The 19465-nt window shown below is 34.4% G+C and overlaps 1 long non-coding RNA gene across 1 annotated transcript; it reads left to right on the top strand.

The window, feature by feature from the left end:
- The first annotated feature begins 3230 nt into the window (after positions 1–3230).
- Positions 3231–18807, top strand: LOC118500438. The gene is made up of 3 exons (XR_004902998.1): positions 3231–3244; positions 4665–4667; positions 18726–18807. It is a non-coding gene; the product is annotated as an uncharacterized LOC118500438 (long non-coding RNA).
- The last annotated feature ends 658 nt before the right edge of the window (positions 18808–19465 follow it).

The following is a 19465-nucleotide window of genomic DNA, read 5'->3' as shown; positions in this document are numbered from 1 at the left end:
ATTTGAGCTGTTTTGACAAAGCAGCATACCTTAGGTGACTTAGAAACAACAGAAATTTGTTTCTCCCAGTTCTAGAGGCTGAACTATTGAATGGAAGCAGAGTGCACAGTTAGTACTAAGCTCCACCTGCCTAGGGATGCTGCCTCTTAATTCCACACTAATCTTTATTTTTAAAATTTTTAAAAAGATTTTATTTAAAATCTTTTAAATTATTTAATAATTTTTAAATTATAACCCATTCTAAAAGAATAATCCACTTCTGGTGAGAACTTTCTTTTGGGTTTTAGGCTACCAAATTCTTGTTGTATCCTCACCTGGAAAACAAAACAAAACAAAACAACAAAACACCTATCTAGTTCTCTATTCTCTTCTTACAAAAGTATTAATCCTATTCATGAGGCCTCCACCCTTATGATCTAATTACCTTTAAAAGACTCCCACCTTTCAAAATCATTACATTAGGATTGGGGTTGCAAAATACAAATTTTTAGGGAGACACAAACATTCCTTTCCTGACATCAAATTTCCAAAAATAGCAATTTTTGATGATAGAAATATAAAAAGCTTGATTTGGGCTGAACATCTAAGGAAGTATAGAGACAAAAATGTTTCAATGAAAGCTAGTCTGTTATATCATTTTGACAAGTAAAATATGAGGCTGAGAAACAACTATTGGTTGTTCCAGCCAAGATGGAGGCGTAGGTAGAAATGCTTCACTTTCTTGCACCACCAAAAGAAGAATAACAACCAATTAAAAAAAAAAAACAACCAGAACTGCCAGAAAATCAAACTGCATGGAACTCTGACAGCCAAGGAGATAAAGAAACATTCATCCACACTGGTAGGAGAGGCAGAGATAGGCAGCCAGGCAGAGAGGACTTGCAGCAAGTCAGGGTAATGATCAGGCTAGACAAGGCAGTGGTTGGCAGACCAGTTGTTTTCCCATCCATGTGTGGATAAGTTTGGAGGAGAAACAGGGCAGTGAGGCCAGGGTTTCAGAGCAAGAAACTAAAGACTCAAAACCTCTGGCTGTAAAATTCTCTGGGGATTGTGAAGGTGGAAGAAACTCCCAGCCTCACAAGAGAGTGCATTGGAGAGACCCACAGGGTCCTAGAATGTACAATAACCCACTCATCTGGGAATCAGCACCCAAAAGTGTACAGTCCATTTGTGGGTAGTGGGGGAAGTGATGGGAAGTAGACCGAGAGCCCAGTAAGTAGCATTGTTCCCTCTCTGGTCCCTTCCCCACAGACAGGTGAATACCTAAATCTTTGTCCCCATAAACATATCAAAAAAGATATGGCCCACATGAAAGAACAGATCAAAGCTCCAGAAAAAGAACTAAGCAATGAGGAGATAGACAACCTTTCAGATACAAAGTTCAAAATACTGGTAATCAGGATGCTCACAGAAATTATTGAATTAGGTTGCAAAATAAAGGAAGAAATGAAGGCTGTACAAAATGAAATAAAAATATATAGGGAACTAAGCGAAAAGAAGGAAATTGGCACTCAAATCAACAATTTGGAACAAAAGGAGGAGATAAGCATCCAACCAGAACAGAATGAAGAAACAAGAATTCAAAAAAATGAGGAGAGGCTTAGGAACCTCCAGAACAACTTTAAATGTTCCAACATTTGAGTCAAAGGGGTACCAGAAGAAGAGGAAAAGTAAGAAATTGAAAACTTATTTGAACAAATAATGAAGGAAAACTTCCCCCATCTGGCAAAGGAAATAGATTTCCAGGAAGTCCAAGTAGCTCAGAGTTCCAAAGAAATTGGATCCAAGAAGAAACATACCAAGGCACATCGTAATTAAGTTACCCAAGATTAAAGATAAGGAGAGAATCTTAAAGCAGCAAGAGGAAAGAGGAGAGTTACCTATAAAGGAGTGCCCATAAGATTATCAGCTGATTTCTCAAAAAAAATTCTTGCAGGCAAGAAGGGGCTGGAAAGAAGTATTCAAAGTCATGAAAGGCAAGGACCTACATTCAAGATTACTCTGTCCAGCAAACTTATCATTTAGAATGGAAGGGCAGATAAGCACTTCCCAGATAAAGCCAAGTTAAAGGAGTTCATCCTCACCAAGCCCTTATCCCCTGTTATATGAAATGTTAGAGGGACTTATCTAAGGGATAGAAGATTAAAAACTATAAAGAGTAAAATGATAACAAACTCAAAACTATCAACTGAACCTAAAATGAACAAACAAACAAACAAACAAACCCTCAGTAAACAACTAGAACAGGAAGAAAATCTCAGAAATGGAGACCACTTGGATTATCTGTGGTGGGGAAGAGGAGGAGGAGAATGGGGGAAAAGGTACAGGGAATAAAAAGCATAAATGGTAGGTGCAAAATAGATAAGGGGATGGGAAGAATAGTATCAGAAGTGAAGAAGCTAAAGAACCTATATGTATGACCCATGGACATGAACTAAAAGGGGGATGGTCGAGGGTTGGGGTGCAGGGCAGGGGGGATAAAGGGGAGAAAAAAATTGGGGCAACTGTAATAGCATAATTAATAAAATAAGCTTAAAAATAATCATTGGATTCATCAGCATGAAGGTGGTCAGAGCTTATGGCTCTCATTGCAAACAAAACATTCAGGATCATTTCTATTCTGTGAACTCATAATTAGAGTTTTGCCAACTGTCTCATTTTTATGTATTTAGAATTTAGTATAAAACTGACATAAGCCATAAAAGGGGTAATGTTCAGTAATCATAAAGAGTGGGATTATATAGAAAACTCCCCAAGAGCAAATATAAATATTATCACTAATATCCTTAGAATATAGGTAAAGACAAATGAAATGGATTCTGCATTCAGTATCAAGCTATAGTTAGACAGGCCTTGTTAATGTCTTAGGATAGCTGCCTGTCTCTGATGACAACTGTTTCTCATCCTTGAGGAGTCTTTGATGTCCATTGTAGGTGGATGTGAGTGACAGGGGTAGATGTCCCTTTGCGGTTAGCTGCCTACTAAGGTTCCTTCCAACAAGGCTGAATAGTGTATTTTATTTGATGTCCTTTCCAAAAACCAATATCTAAAGTTATTTTGTCTTGAGAGCTGGCTGTGAAAGAAGGCAGTTACCAGCTTGGCATTTTCTTGAAATCTATTGAACTTTGGCAATACTATAAAATGTCCCTTTTCCATAATATCAGTTCATAAGTTCCTTTGTATACATTCAGCTTAAATTCATTAAGATGCCATGCATGAAGGGATGTAAAAAACAAAAAATGGAGTATATCAGGGAGCCAGTAAAAGAACCAGGCAGCTGTCTTGAATTTTCCAATGCCCCAACTATTTATCTAATTTACAATCATTGTTTACCCATATAATACATCCTAGATGTTTTTATCACTTATTTATAGTACTTTAGTTGCAATTTACATTAAAAAACATCCTTTGAAGTGTTTTACCTTTTGGAACACTGCAAAGTTATTCCTACACATATTAAGATTTTAATCCTTAAAACTTCAGATTCGAATGAAAACTAAAAAGTAAGCAATTAACATAGTTTAGTTTGACAAACTTATAAAGACATTTTATAACCTTTAGAAACATAGGCTATTTTACTGGCAAATATATTTAAAATATTTTATGACCTCTGTAAATGTGTTTAATAGACATCATAGTCAATTATTAACATGGTTTTAGTTTTTGTAAAACCCAAGTAAAATAAAGACTACTTTGTTCTATTCAACCCAACAATTAACTAATTTTTATTTACAAAGGATTAATCTTAGAACACATAAAGCTGAAAAACATTGAGTTAATTTCTGTACTTCTGAGAATTTTAGAATACCCAAATCCTTACAAGTACTTGCCTTTAAATTAATTTTAAAAATACCATCTAAAGGTAGAGAATCATCTTACATTTACAAGTGGTTGGATCCAAATTTTGTGTTGGAGACCTTATACAATTATATTTTTCCTTGGCAAGTCAAGTTCCAAATGGCCTTTCCCCTTTTAAAATAAGGACAGCCATTTTTAATATCTCCAAGAATTGGTATGACTCCAAATGACATCATAGGTTGATCCATTTATCTAAACACTCTGTTTGAAACTTTGAGAGACCAATGAAATATGCTTTCCTTTCTCTCTGCCGTATTGTATAGCCAGCTTTTTTTTTCTAATTTTGTGGGTAAAAGAATAATTTGGAAGTATCAAAGTGTCCTCATCTTGGTCATCTTAGTATTAATGGGTAAATGAGTGTCCTAGAGCTGGGTAGCCTCAGGGGAACAGTTTCCCGTGTTAATTTTGAGATCTGTAGAGTATGGAAAAACTTGTAGGAAAAGCTAGCCTTTACACGCACATCTCCAAAGGAGTCAAATGTCGTAAATATACCTATAGGACTGCTTCATGTCCTAGAAACACTTTTTGTACAGGCAATCCCATAAAGATTCCTAGTTACCTAGGAATACCCAAGGAAGGGGCAGCAAGGGCTTATCAGATGCTGCCAGAACAAAAACCTTTTCTAAGATATGGACTGCTCTCTTTTAGGGTAAACCCACTCCAAGGTGCCCTGCCATTCTCCCCCATCTCCCTGCAGCTTTTCCATGGTTACCACACTGAATGACTCCAGGTGCCCATCTCTGTCAGTTGAGATTCTGGAAACTGAACAACTATTGTCACCCCATTGGCTACCTCAGTTGGGGAAGCGAGTGTCTTTTCTTTTTGGAGGCTAAAAAGACCCGTCTCTCATTTAACCATCAACAATTTTATTCAAACTATTAGTAAGCAGTCCAATTAAAAAGTGAAAATTAAAACAGCAATTCATTTTTTTTCCTTTTCCAGAATTACCTCAACCCAAGTCTTGAGAATTTTTTAAGAACAACTCTAATAAAGTCATGGCCTGCTGTTTAAAACATGGAGTTCTGGAACGCCAAGAGAAGACTCATCCTAGTTCCGTGGATGTGAAGCAGGAGCACAGTGGGGTACAATGGGCGCGTGCTTGTACCTAGTGCCAGGTCTGGGTCCGCAGTGTGGTCCTGGGTGGGGTTTTTCAGAATCCTACTGACTATAGCAAATAAATGTCTAAACCTGCAGGGAATTTTTACTGAGTTTACTTGCACCAAACTGATGACACATGGCAGGGACCAAGATCTAAAACACTCTCTGGCTTTGTGATTCTTAGAAGGGTAAAAAAAAATACAGCAATATTCACATCTATAAATACTGGTGATATTTAAGTATTCTGCCTTAGAGAAACATAGGCTTCTTTGAGATGTAAAATGAAACCTGATCTAGTCACTTAATGAATAAAGCTAATTAAAAAAACAGGAAAACAAAACAAAAAAAAAACCAACAAGTATCATTGCTACATGGACCACATTTTATTTAAATTTGGATTGTAAACAATAGGGTCAAAGTACACAAAATTACAAACATTTTGGATGTCAAGAAAACAAGTAATTGTGAATCAGAAACATAATGTGTGATAGAAATTCAATTAGTGAAGAAGATAGGCATGGCTTAGTATAATCATCCTAATTAAAACATAACAGATTACATTTTCCCTTTAAAAAAAAGAAGGATTTGGAGATCAAGTAACTTTGTGAGATGCTGTTCAATGACTGGATGTATGAGAAAGAGGAAGAAAGATCTGTGGAAGGAAACAATGAAGACCAGGCAGCTAAAGTTTGTAGTGAGAAAAAAATAAGAAAGTTGATTTTCTAATGAATGAATAAGAGCATATTTCTGATAACTTGAAAATGATTCAGATGGTATATTTGTATAAAGTTTATTTATCCTTAAGAATATTAAGAAGATACATATGGTATGTTAAGGCGTAATGAAAATCTTACAGATATAGCTATTACACGAAAGGGAGTCTAAAGAATGCAAGTTATATTAATAATTGAGATATATTAAAGAGTTTTAGAATAAAATATCAATATCAACAGTTTAAATTGGTTAGTTAACATGATGTCAAGCAGATCACCTCCATCTCTTACCACGTGCTGGACTTGCAGTGTTTTTTTCCATGTATATAATGGAGGTTAAAATAGCATCTACATCTTAGACTTGTGGTCAGTGAGTTAGTGTATATAGTGTTTAGGACATCGTGTGACACTTAAGGAGGATTTGATAATTGTTAAATAGTATTAATATCATCACTCTTTTAAATTATTACTTTATATCTGAGGAATCTGAGGTACTGGAGGTCAATTACTCCTTCTATGTTATATACAGTCAGAATTAATTTAACAGTTACTTATTATATACTTGCATTGTTTGAAATTCTGTGCTAAATGTTGGGAGAACAGCAATGTATAGGACAGACACTGTCGTACTCTCTTTAGGTAAGTCTGACTGGGGACATAATGCAATTAAGTGAATTAAGGTAGAAGAAGCAGATCCCCAAGACAGTCAAGTGTGGATAACATTGCTTTAAGAATTAGGTCTTTTCAAGTAGTAATTTCAGAAATTTGTCCTGGTATTGGTAAAGGTAAGGATGCTTTCATTATCGGTAGAAGTTTCAGTTACTGACTGTTTTTAATCTAATTATGTCTAAGAATGTATAATTTGACAAAGTGGATGGAGTACTGTGAATTATAACAGGAAAATGAAGGTGTTATGGAGGAAACTAACAGCCAAGAAAATACTCTGGAAAGAGATCATAGGGTACAGATGACCCAAGAAAAATAACAAGAAAAATATATTCCTTTAATTAAATATTTTGTCAAACTATTATAAAAATACTATATTAAATTATGCTCTTTAAAACCAGTGATAAGTTAAGGAAATTGAAAGGTTGTTTAATAAAACTAAAAAGTTAAGATAACAATAAAATAATTTAAATAAAAAATATTACCGTTTAAAAAAACTAAAAAGTTAAGTAGATAAACATGAGCATGGTTTAACTGTTTAGGTACATTTGACCAAAATAGGAAAAATGTAAAAAGATTAACAAAATGATGGAATGAAAAGTGTAATTTGGTATCAGGACTAAATAATTGTTTATCCTTTTTCCATACACTCCAATATTATTAGGATTCCTATGTGACATTCATGGTAAAATACAACTGCTCTAGAGAGCCCCTGTTCTCACCACTCCACAAAGGAAAGTGCTAGAGAAATGACAGAGAAAATAAGATGAATCCACTCATGGAATTAAAATAATTAAGATCTTGGACATAAGTATGGTAGGAATTGAAAAGATTATCCCATTTTAAGAGAAATATCTACCTTGACCCATACTGTCATTAGGCACCATACTTATTGTGGAGAACATTTCTTTCTCTTCATTCCTTCTCCTACACCCCACTTCATGAGAATGGAGAATAATATACTAGTAAAATTCAGAATAATCTGGGAGATGATTTCAATGTTCAAAAGTCAATAGCTGATCTACTTAAAACTCTCCCTTAAAAGATCTAGCAAAAAGCTAAATGTTATGTGTCAAGTGTGTGCAAACTTAAGACATTATTGTTGAAGTCCTTTAAGTTAACAGTTACTCTCCTGGTATTGAGATAACTTATTCATTGAGTTTTTACCTCCCTTTCCAGCAGAACTTGTCTATGAATTTTTAACTTGGGCCAAACTTTTTGATGTCTTTCTCTTTCAAGTAAATTTTATTTCTTCTTCCCAGACTTAACTGGTCATCTTTTGCTTCTCATAGTCAATTACTGAACACCTAAGCAATCCCAGTCTGTATAACTCCCCAACTAAGTATAGTATCATTCTGAAAGTTCAGTACTCTTTAGAACTATAAAAATATTTCAAAATCTGTATTTCACAGGCTCCTACTTATTTATTTTTGTCTCCATTAAAATAATCATGTTTCAAGGTATGGAAGTAGAATAAAAAGGACTTTTAATACCATATATAAATCTATTTTCCTTTATGTTCAAATCCTAAAAATAGGGTCACAATATACCTTATTAACCTGGAAGAGATAATCTAAGAACTATAATCAAAGATCAATTACCTGTTTCCTATGTGAGTCATCCTGTCCTCTTCAGTGACTGTTTATTAATTTTAATGTCCAGTGTTGGGATCTACCTTTGAGTATTCTATACAGTGGCTGAAACATTTTGTCACTTTAAAAATAATGTTTGTAATTGTTGTTATTATTGTTAGTTCCCTATGTCTATGTGAATCTATTCTCAGCTTGATAATATGGTATGTATTTTGGTTGTAGCATTTATCTCTTGCCTTCAAAAAAACAGGACATTTTAAACACTTGTGACCATTAATAAAACTCTGTGTGTGTATATATAGGGAAAGAGCGGGGGTGGGGGGGAGGCGGAGAGAGAACAAGAGAAGTGAGAGTTTAATCTAGGTGTTAACCCTAGGGTCTTGGAAAAGTTCCCATTTGAGTAATTGAATTTTTATTAACTCACTTCCTCTTGCAGGTATTCACCATTTAATCAGGTATTCTCAATTTAATGCAATACACTGTTCTGTTTTTTTTTTTTTTTTCTAGCTGTTAAACTGTTGCTGTTTTCTCCCTGTGGTTACTACATTTTACCAATGAATAAAGCATTAATGGGTAAATTAAATCACTGTATTTTAATAAATGTGCTTTGGAATCCTCTTTTATTTTAAAACAGATAATGGAGAACAAAGAAAGGTGGTAGCAACATAGGTGGGGGAAGTCAAGATATTAGGGGGTTCTTATATTTTAAAAATATTCTATATTTTATTTTAGTATCATCTTCTAATTTTGTAGATCTTTGTTCAAGAAAATAATGGAAGTCAATTGTTTCACTCTTGTATAGGGTAATTCACATAGGAAACAATAGAATGGACTTTAAAAAAAAGAAGAAGATAGATATGGCCGTTTGTTTTTTGTCCTCTGAATAATGACTGGTGACAACATAGATGTTAAACACAAAATATTACGGGAACTAATTCATAGTGCTTTAGTTTGCATCCAAGGTCATGTGCAGTGCAAACAATAAGTTACAGCCAGGCAGTCTATAGTGGCAATTAAGGACCACCTAGGGTGGGGGTGAAGCTGAAGGTGGCTCCAACCCTAGGAGGTCGGCAGTCACTTCAGTGTACCTCCTTGGAATGCCTTCTTGTTTATATAAATTAAACAAAAGTGAATTTTCTCCCCTTTAGGGAACAAACAATCCATGGCTCAGATCCTGCTGCCTAAGCATTTCCTCCCTTAGAACTGCAACTGAATCTCCACTAAACAGCAATTAGCATTTTAATAGTATTAATAACATTCGCGATTTTAACAATCTGAAGCTTTCTGCATTTTATTGATGTCTTTTGTTGCAATTTTGTCTAATAGTGTGCCTAAGGTAGCAAAACATAACCAATTAGAACATTTGCCAAACAGCAAAAAGTCTGGAGTTTCAATGCTACTCACCGAAACATAAAAATGGTTGTATGAAATAACATTTCTGGCCAGCAAAACTAGGGGTATACTAAAGATAAGAATTGGGCATTCTCCTAATCTTACTGTTCTGCATCAAAACTGAAGTGACTTGATCAATGTGGCATAACTAGTGTCAGATTAGAAAAATTAAAGCTGGCATTCTCTTATAGAGTCCCTTGAAGCCTAAGCTTACTTTTACAAAAGGTATAAATATACAAAAAAAGAAGAATTTTTAGTTTAATACCAGGTTGCACTATTTGTCTGGGAAGAATTCTTTAAATCTAATCTTAATTAGATTTCTTAACACCTTTCATTTTTCTTTCAATTAACTCAGTAAACCTATTTATGTAGTGATGACAAAGTAACTGCCCTGGCCAGTGTGACTCATTTGGTGGGAGCATCATCCCAACGGAAAGGTTGTGGGTTCTATTCCTGGTCAGAACAAATACCTAAATTGCAGTTTCATCCCTGGTCTAGGTGTGTGCACAATCCCAGTCCAGGCGCATGCGATCCCCAGTCCAGGTGTATCTGGGTGGCAATCAATCCATGCTAATGCTTCTCTCTCACATGCATGTTATTCCTCTCCCTTTTTCCCCTCTCTAAAAGAAATGAAAAAAACATCCTTGGGTGTAGATAAGAAAAAAAAAACAACTGAAACTCATCGAGTGCTTAGTGTATGCTAAGGATGGAATAGAAAACTTAAAATGATTCATTTCTTCTAAACTTCATAAAACCCTTTTTCTGGGGTCCATCATTACCTTTATTTCTTTCCTTTAAAAAAAAATTACAGACATTGAAGCTTACGGAGGTTATTTGTTGAAGGTAATACTAGTAAATAATAAATCTAACCTATATTCCTCTATCTTCAAAATCCCTACTTGATATTATAATGCCTTTCTTGTGTGACTTTTTTAGGGGTGGGAAGGTGTTTGCTTTATTTTGTTTTTGTAAAATGGCTGCTTCAATGTCCAGACTCTAAAATCTACAAGGATAAGACTTGTTTTTATGGACTTCACTGCTTTGTAAATAAGCCTGGGGCTTGGTGCATGGAAAAGGATTGATAGAACTTTTTGAGTAAATGAATGAATATGGGTAAATATGATTTGTCCATCCAGATTGCCACATGGCTTTTGTTTTCTGGTTTAGTTTGATTGGGCTGTCTGGGTTCCTCAGTCCTAAAAGAAGCATACAGAAATTTGAGCAAGTACTGGTACTCCATCTTCCTACTAATGTTCATTTTCCTCTTGGTTTGTGTGTTTATACATGTGCATAATATCATATTCTGTGTTGGTTCCACAAAGGAATTTAAATAATTACAACTCTTGCTACTCTGTCTCTCTGGTGCTGGTGCATGCCCATGTACTTATGTTTGCTGGGAAGAAAATAGGAGTTATGAACAACGGTTTTGGGCACTTTAGTGTTACTGTTACCCAGATCTGATCTAATTCAACTGAGAATATTATTGTATAAAATCATTAGACTATTAGAAAGAGGTGTTGTTCTATTGAAAATATAAAAAACTATGGATATGCATATATATATATATATATATATATATATATATATAATTAGATAGCCAGATGAATAATAGAGTTGGAATAACTTGTCCAAGAAAAAGTGAGAAAAATCCAGGAAATAGAGGAATAATGATTAACTGTGGAAAGCAAGGGCTTTTCTAAATGGTACAATAAATTCTTAGGGCATTCTATCATTCAAGAGTCAAACTTTTCAAATTTAACCATGAGAGTTATCTGAAGAACTTTTTAAAAAAATGTTTTGTGTTATAGTTGTCCCAATTTATCCCCTTTTGCCCTTTTCCACCCAGCCTAAACCCCGCTCCCACAGACAATCCCCACACTGTTTTCCATGTCCATGGGTCATTCATACGTTTTCTTTGACTACTACTTTTTCCTTCTTTCCACCATTTCCCCCCCTTCCCCCCCTCACTTCTCACTTCTGTCAGTTTGTTCTATGTTTCCATGTCTCTGGTCCTATTTTGCCTGATAGTTTATTTTGTTCGTTAGATTTCTCTTATAAGTAGGTGAGATCATGTGGTATTTGTCTTTCGCCAACTGGCTTATTTCACTTAACATAATATTTTCTGGTTCCATCCATGCTGTCACAAAAGGTAGGCAATTCTTCTTTTGTTCTGCTATCTAGTGTCCCATTGTGTAAATGTACCACAGTTTTTTGGCCAGCTCACTTACTGATGGACACCCAGATTCTTTCCAGCACTTGGCTATTATAAATGGCACTGCTATGAACATAGGGGTGGCTAAGTTCTTTGGAATTGGTGTTTCAGGATTTTTAGGGTATATTTACAGCAGTGGAATCACTGGGTCAAAAGGCAGTTCCATTTTTAATTTTTTGAGGAAATTACATACTGTTTTCCACAGTGGCTGTACCAGTCTGCATTCCCACCAACAGTACACTAGGGTTCCCTTTTCTCAACAAACTCGCCAGCACTTGTTTGTTGATTTATTAATGATTGTCATTCTGGCAGGTGTGAGGTGGTATTTCACTGTGGTATCAATTTGCATCTTTGTGATGGCTAGTAATGTTGAACATTTTTTCCTGTCAATGGGCCATCTGTATGTCCTCCTTGGAGAAGTGTCTATTCAGGTTCTTCTCCCATTTTTAATTAGATTGTTTGTCTTCCTAGCATTGAGTCATATGAGTTCTTTATATACTTTGGAGATTAAACCCTTGTCTGATGTATCATTTGCAAATATGTTTTCCCATGTTGGTGGTTCTCTTTTCCTTTTGATGTTGGTTTTGATGTTGGTTTAGGCACACAGAAGCTTTTTAATTTGATGTAGTCCTATTTGTTTACTTTTCCTTTATTTCCCTTGCCCTAAGAGATGTATTAGTAAAAAATATTGCTACATGGGATATCTGAAATTTTACTGCTATATTTTCCCCTTGACCTTCTGTGATGTGGCATCTTAAAGTTTTTTTTTTTTTCATTTTGAGTTTATTCTAGTGTATGGTGTAAGTTGATGGTCTAGTTTCTTTTCTTTCTTCTTCTTTTTTTTTTTTTTGCATGTACCAGTCCAATTCTTCCAACACCATTTAATTTTCACTTCATTCTATGCTCGTGCCCTTTTTGTCAAATATTAATTGAGGATAGAAATGTGGGTTTATTTTTTGTCTCTTCATCCTATTCCATTGATTTATGTGTTTGTTCTTATGCCAGTACCAGATGGTTTGGTTATAGCGGCTTTGTAGTATAGTTTGATATCTGACAAAGAAGTGCAACTTTGCACTTCTTTCTCAAGATTGCTAAGGTTATTCAGGATCTTTTTGGATTCCATATAAAGTTTGAAATGTTTGTTCTATATCTGTGAAATATATCATTGGTATTTTAATAGGGATTGCATTGAATCTAAAGAGTGTTTTGGGCAGTATGGACATTTTAATTATATTAATTCTTCCCATTCATCAACACAGTATATGCTTCCACTTATTTGTATATCTCTCAATTTCCTTCTTCAGTGTTCTATAGTTTTTGAAGTACACGTATTTTACAACCTTGGTTAAATTTATTCCTAGGTACTTTATTCTTATTGCTGGAGTAAATGGAAAGATCTTATTAAAACAAAATATAGGACCCATACACCAAGGATTCTGATTCCATCACGGAACTGAGAATTTGCATTTCTAACAGGTTCCCAAGTGATGCTACAAGACTATACTTTCACACTTAGCTAGAGTATATTAAAGAGATTGTAGGTCAGAAATCAAGAGAAAAGTCATAGTGATTCTTGTGATTCTCTGCCACTTGGTCCCTCAGGCTTAGTGGATCAAACACCTGGTGCTGGATGACAGTTTATTGGTGTGATATGCTTATGTGTCCCTCTTGAAGGGACATGCAGAACAATTTTTTTAAAAGAACATCTTTGCTTATTCTTTCCCTTGGTTTTTGATATCAATGTCCATTTTGGCTCTCATGGAATTTGATTCAATCATGCTATCATAATTTTCTCCTCTAACTGTAGGACTCTGGTTCCCTTCTTCTTAGGTTGTTAGTCTATGGTGGTTAGTGATTAATATCATGGTTGGAGAAGCTCTTTCTAGCCTTTTTAGCTTGTTGACATTGAACAAGTTGCTTCATTTCTCTTTGCCCTCAATAATTAGATAGGGAGAATAGTTGTATTTATCCCATGGTATTATTGTTCAATGCATATTGAGCATAAAAGAAATTTAGAAAATGACTATTCAATCTTTTTATTTATTTTGCTTTTCATGATGGTTGCTTTTGCTAAACCTTGGACTCAGCTAACCATGACACCCTCTTTGATTGTCCAGGCTTTCTTATTTTTGTCTTTGTAAATTATATTATCAGGAATTTCAGGCAAAAATAACATTTCAGTCCATGGCCAAGTATATGTTTTGTACTTGAGTTGTGAAAGTTCTGTTTCAGTCCCCCACTAGAACATAACTTATAGTTCAAAGATTCAAATTAAAACAAAAGCAAACAAGAATGATGTCTCTGTGGTGTTTCAATCTAGATAGAGAAAAAGGGGAGGATGTGGTTCCCCTAATTTCCTTAGTATAATAATTTCATAGGATTACTTCTTAGCATTGCTACTACTGATGTTGAGTCCTACATTGACAGGAAGCTCTTCAATGAGAAAAAAATTTCTCATTTATTTAGGTGCTAAATCTCTATTCACAATGTCAAATCAAACTCTGTCCTTAAAACACAACTTGTACTTCAACACATACATGGGGTTTGATTACCTGAAATTTCTTTTTTTATATAAAGTCTTTTTTAAAGATTTTATTTATTTACTTTTAGAGAGAGAGGAAGGGAGGAAAAAAGAAAGGGAGAGAAACATCAATGTGTGCCTGCCTCTTGCATGTCCCTTACTGGGAGCCTGGTCTGCAACCCAGGCATGTGCTCTGACTGGGAATCAAAGGGGCGTCCATTTACTTTGCAGTCCAGTGCTCAATATCCTAAGCCATGGCAGCCAGGGTGATTACTTGAAATTTCAAGTGAAATCTTGATGGGAAAGAAATTATTTCCCTTTTAGTTTTAGATGTCCAGTGTTTTGTGTGCAAATGTAAATGGTATATTACTCTAAGAAAATGTTGAGCTATTCTGTTGCTCATTTAGCTTTTGGTACACAGTTTCCTTTTTCTGTTTGTGGCCAACTAAGATCTACTTAATGAACTCCACACATACATTTGTTGTTGATGTTGTAGTTGTTGTTGTTGTTGTAATATGAAGTACTGGGCATGCTAAGTTTTACATACTCCACATATAGCTATGCTAGCTATGAAGCACACTAGAAGTTACTTCTTGCTGTGAATTAACTGGTTCGTGAGCTATAAGAATTGCCTAATTCACAAGTTCACATTCTTGTCAAAGGTCACTTAACCTTCTATGTCAATTATAACATACTAAGAATTCTCTGCTTCTGGAGATTATTTTCCAGGTATGGAGTCAAAACTATTTAAGGCATGACCAGAAATGAACATTATTTATTGGATCTGTCTGAAAAGGCAGGGTTAAATTACTTTCAAATGATATGTAAGGTTTCAAGGGAAATATCTCACAGTTATTTTGACTGCTGTAGCATCAATATTCAAAAATAATATCTGGAAATGATGAAAATGACAGTAATAAAATTATTCTTCTTTATTAAGTTAATGCAGTGATTGCGAGAAATGCAAGATCGACAGTCCAGACATCTAAAGTATTATTTTCAAAGAATGGAAACATACTCATAGCAGATAGATAAATTTCCTCTCTTTCCAGTAGGTCTCAGTCTTTTTAGGGGTGAAAATGATAAGGATGATGCTGGTCTTGGGATAGTGTTGTTTAATATTAATATGAGTACTCATAAAATAACTGATAGTAGAAGTGGTAAGTATCAGAGATTCAGACCTAAACTTCTTCCAAACATGTTAATATTTGCATTCTTAATTAACCCTTTACATTTCCAGAGGGTCATAAATGTGAGCCATTATGTCCACAAAACAAGACTCAATAAATTTAGGGAGATTGAAATCATACCAAGTATCTTATGACAACAATTGTTTGAAGCTAGAAATCAATTATGAGAAGAGAACTGGGAAAGCAGAAATACTTGGAGGCTAAATAATGTGCTGGTAAACAATGAGCTAGCAAATAAATCAGAAAATAAAATAACAAACCTTGAGACAAATGCAAAGGGAAATACAGAGATCCAAAATTTATGGCACACAGCAAAAACATTTTTAGAAAGAAGGATATAAAATTACAAGCAAGCCTTAAAAAAAGAAAAAGAAAAAAAACAACAAATGAACAATGTAACCTTGCTCTAAATGGAACTAGAGGAAGAAAAAAAATAATCAAAGGCCAAAGTTAGTAAATAGAAGGGAGTAATAAAGATCAGAACAGACACAAATGAAATAGAGACTATACAACAATAGAAAAATCAATAAAATTAAAAGCTGATTCTTTAAAAAGGTAAACAAAATTAATGAACTCATTAAGAAAAAAATAGCCCTGGTTGGTGTGGCTCAATGCATTGTGTGCTGGCCTGCAAACTAAAGGGGTGCTGGTTCAATTCCCAGTCAAGGCAAATGCCTGGGTTGCAGGCCAGGTCTCCAGTTGGGGGCAGGGAGAGGCAACCACACACTGATGTTTCTTTACCTCTCTTTCTCCCTCCCTTTCTCTAAAAATAAATAATAAACTCTTTAAAAATAAAAGAAAAAATAAATGTGGACCAAATAAATAAAACCAGAAGTGCAAGAGTACATGTTATTAACTGACATGACAGAAATACAAAGGATCATATAAGAATACTATAAATAATTATACGCCAACAAATTGGACAACCTAAGAAAAATGAGTAAGTTCTTAGAAACAGACAATCTTCTAAGACTAATTCAGGAAGAAAGAACAATTCCCAGTCTTGAATTCAGGAATTCAAGATGATTGCCAGTACCAAAAGTGAATCAATAATCAAAAACTCTCACTTATAAGTGGAAACTAATCAACAAAACAAACAAGAAAGCAAAATATAACCAGAGATATTGAAATAAAGAACAAACTGACAGTAACCAGAGGGAAGGGGAGATGGGTAATGGGAGAAAACAGGGAAGGGCCATCAAGCAGCATGTATAAAGGACATACAGGCAAATCCAAAGAGAGAAGGTTCAAGGGTGGGAGGGGGGATACGTGGGGCAGGGGAGCATAGTGGAGGAGCAACGGAGACAACTGTATTTGAACAACAATATAAATAAATAAATGAAATGAAATGAAGTGAAATAAAAATTTCCCAAAAACAAAAGTTCAGGATCAGATGGCTTCACAGTGAATTCTACCAAACATTTAAAGGAGAATTAATACCTTTCCTTATCAAATTATACCAAATAATTGAAGAGGAAGGAATGTTTCCAAACTCATTCTATAAGGCCAGCATTACCCTGATACCCAAGCCAGATATATATGAAAATAAGAAAATTATAGGCTGATATCCCTGATGAACCTAGGTTCAAAAGTTCTCAATGAAATATAAACAAAACAAAGTCAACAATGCATTGAAAGTATCAAACACCATGATTAAGTGGGATTTATTCCAGATCCAATATCTGCAAATCAATGAATGTAATATCTTACATTAACAAAAATCAAAATTATATGATCATTTCAAATGATGAAGCAAAAACATTTGACTAAATCCAACATCTCATTATGATACAAACTCAACAAAGTGGTTATAGAAGGAACATACCTCAACAAAAGAAAGTTCATATATGACAAATCCACAGTTAACATTGCATTCAATGGTGAAAAGCTAAAAGCTTTCTCCTAACATTAGGAATATGATAAGGATGCCATTTGTTCAACATTGTATTGGAAGTCTCAGCCATAGCAGAGAAGAAAAAATAATAAGGTATGCAAATTGGAAAGAAAGAAGTAAAACTGTAACAATATAAAAACCCTAAGAATCCTAAAACACCAATTCAAAATAACCTTTGCACCCTGATGTTCACAGCAACACAATTTACAATAGCCAAGTGCTGGAAACAACCTAAGCAACCATCAGTAAATGGATGGATCAAAAAACTATGGTACATTTACATAATGGAATACTGTGCAGCAGAAAGAAAGAAGCAGCTCCTACCATTTGTGACAGCATGGATGGATTTGGAGAGCATTATGCTAAATGAAACAAGCCAGGTGGTGAAAGACAAATATTATATGATCTCACCTATAATTGGAACCTAATCAACAAAACAAACAAGCAAGCAAAATACAACCAGAGACATTGAAATTAAGAACAAACTGACAGTAACCAGAGGGAAGGTGGGAGGGTATAATGGGGGAAAATGGAGAAGGGTTGTCAGGAACATGTATAAAAGGCACATGGACAAAGCCAAAAGGTGGGTAGGATCAAGGGTGGGAAGTGGGGATGGATGGGGGCCCGGGGGAGTGGTATCAGAAAAGTGGAGAAACTGTACTTGAACAATAAAAGAATGTAAAAACATAAATAAAAATAAAAAATAAAGTAAAAAAATAAAATTCATAATTTTATGTAGCATCATGTTATATAAAATTCCCTAAAAACTCCAAGAGTATTAGGAATGATAAATAATTTTGTTAAAGCTATAGGATATAAAATTAATATACAGAAATTTATGGCATTTTTACAGTAAAAACAAATGATCAAAAAGAAAATTTAAGAAAACAGTTCCATTTACTATTGCATCAGAAATAATAAAGTATCTAGGAATAAATTTGACCAAGAAGGTAAAAGACCTATACCCTGAAAATGATAAAACATTGGTGAAAAATTAAAGATGACACAAATAAATGAAAGGATATACAGTTTGCATAAATTAGAAAAATTAATATTGTTAAAATGATCATACTACTCAGCAATGTACACATTCAATGCAATCCCTATCAAAATACCAGTGGTATTTTTCACAGAACAAATAATCCTAAAATTTATATGGAACCAAAAAAGTCTCCCAATAGGCAAAGCAATCTTGAAAAACATGAACTGAAACGTACCATGTTCTCTGACTTCAAATTAATTTATAAAACTATAATATTCAAAACAGTATGGTACAGGCACAAAAATAGACATACAGTTTAATGGTACAGAATAGAAAGCCCAGACATTAACCCATGCTTATGTGGTTAATTAGTCTATGCCTATGTCTATTTGGTTAATTAGTCTATGATAATTGAGGCAGGAGTACACACTGTGGGGGAAGACAGTCTCTTCAATAAATGGTAATGGGAAAATTGGACAGATACAAAAAATGAAGCTGGCCTATTTTCTTACACCATACACAAAAATAAACTCAAAATAAATCAAAGACTTCCAGAGCTCATACAAATCAGCATTAAAAATAAACAATCTGATTAAAGGATAGGTAGAGGATCTAATAGCTACATCTTCAAAGATGATATATGGATGGCCAACAGACTCATGAAAAGATGCTCAACATCACTAATCATCAGATAAGTAGAATCAAGTCCACTATGACATATCTTCTCATACCTGTCAAAATGGCTATTACCAAAAAAAATAATAATAAAAAATAAAAAGTTTTGGTGACAATGTGTAGGAAAGGGAATCCTGTACATTGTTGGTAGGATTGTAAATTAGTGCAGCCTACATGGAAAACACTATGGCCTTTCCTCAAAAAAATTAAAAATAGAGTTACTAAACAACCTAGAAATTCTACTCTTGGGCATTTATTAGAAGAAAATTAAAGCACAAATCTGAAAAGATGGATGAAACTTTATGTTTATTGTAACATCATTTACAATAGCCAAGATATGGTAGGTGTCCATCAATGGATGAATGGATAAAGAAGATGTGGTATATACATACAATGGACTATTACATATCCAATAAAAAATAAAATCTTGCTGTTTACAACAACTGGAGCAGACTTAAGATTATATTATTCTAATTGAAATGTCAGATAATAGGAAAGACAAAACTGCATTATTTGACTTACCTAGAATCTTAAAATCAAAACAAAAGAAAAAAACAAAACAAAACAGACACAGAGGCAGAGAACAAACTGATTATTGCCAAAAGAGAGGATGGAAGGGAGAAGACTGAAAAAGGTAAAGGGGATAGAGAAGTACAAACTCCTATTTATAAT

The sequence above is a fragment of the Phyllostomus discolor genome, chromosome 5 (assembly GCF_004126475.2).
Source record: "Phyllostomus discolor isolate MPI-MPIP mPhyDis1 chromosome 5, mPhyDis1.pri.v3, whole genome shotgun sequence".
NCBI classification, from domain to species: domain Eukaryota; kingdom Metazoa; phylum Chordata; class Mammalia; order Chiroptera; family Phyllostomidae; genus Phyllostomus; species Phyllostomus discolor.
The sequence above is the reverse complement of the archived record's forward strand: the minus strand, read 5'-3'. Positions and strand labels throughout refer to the sequence as shown.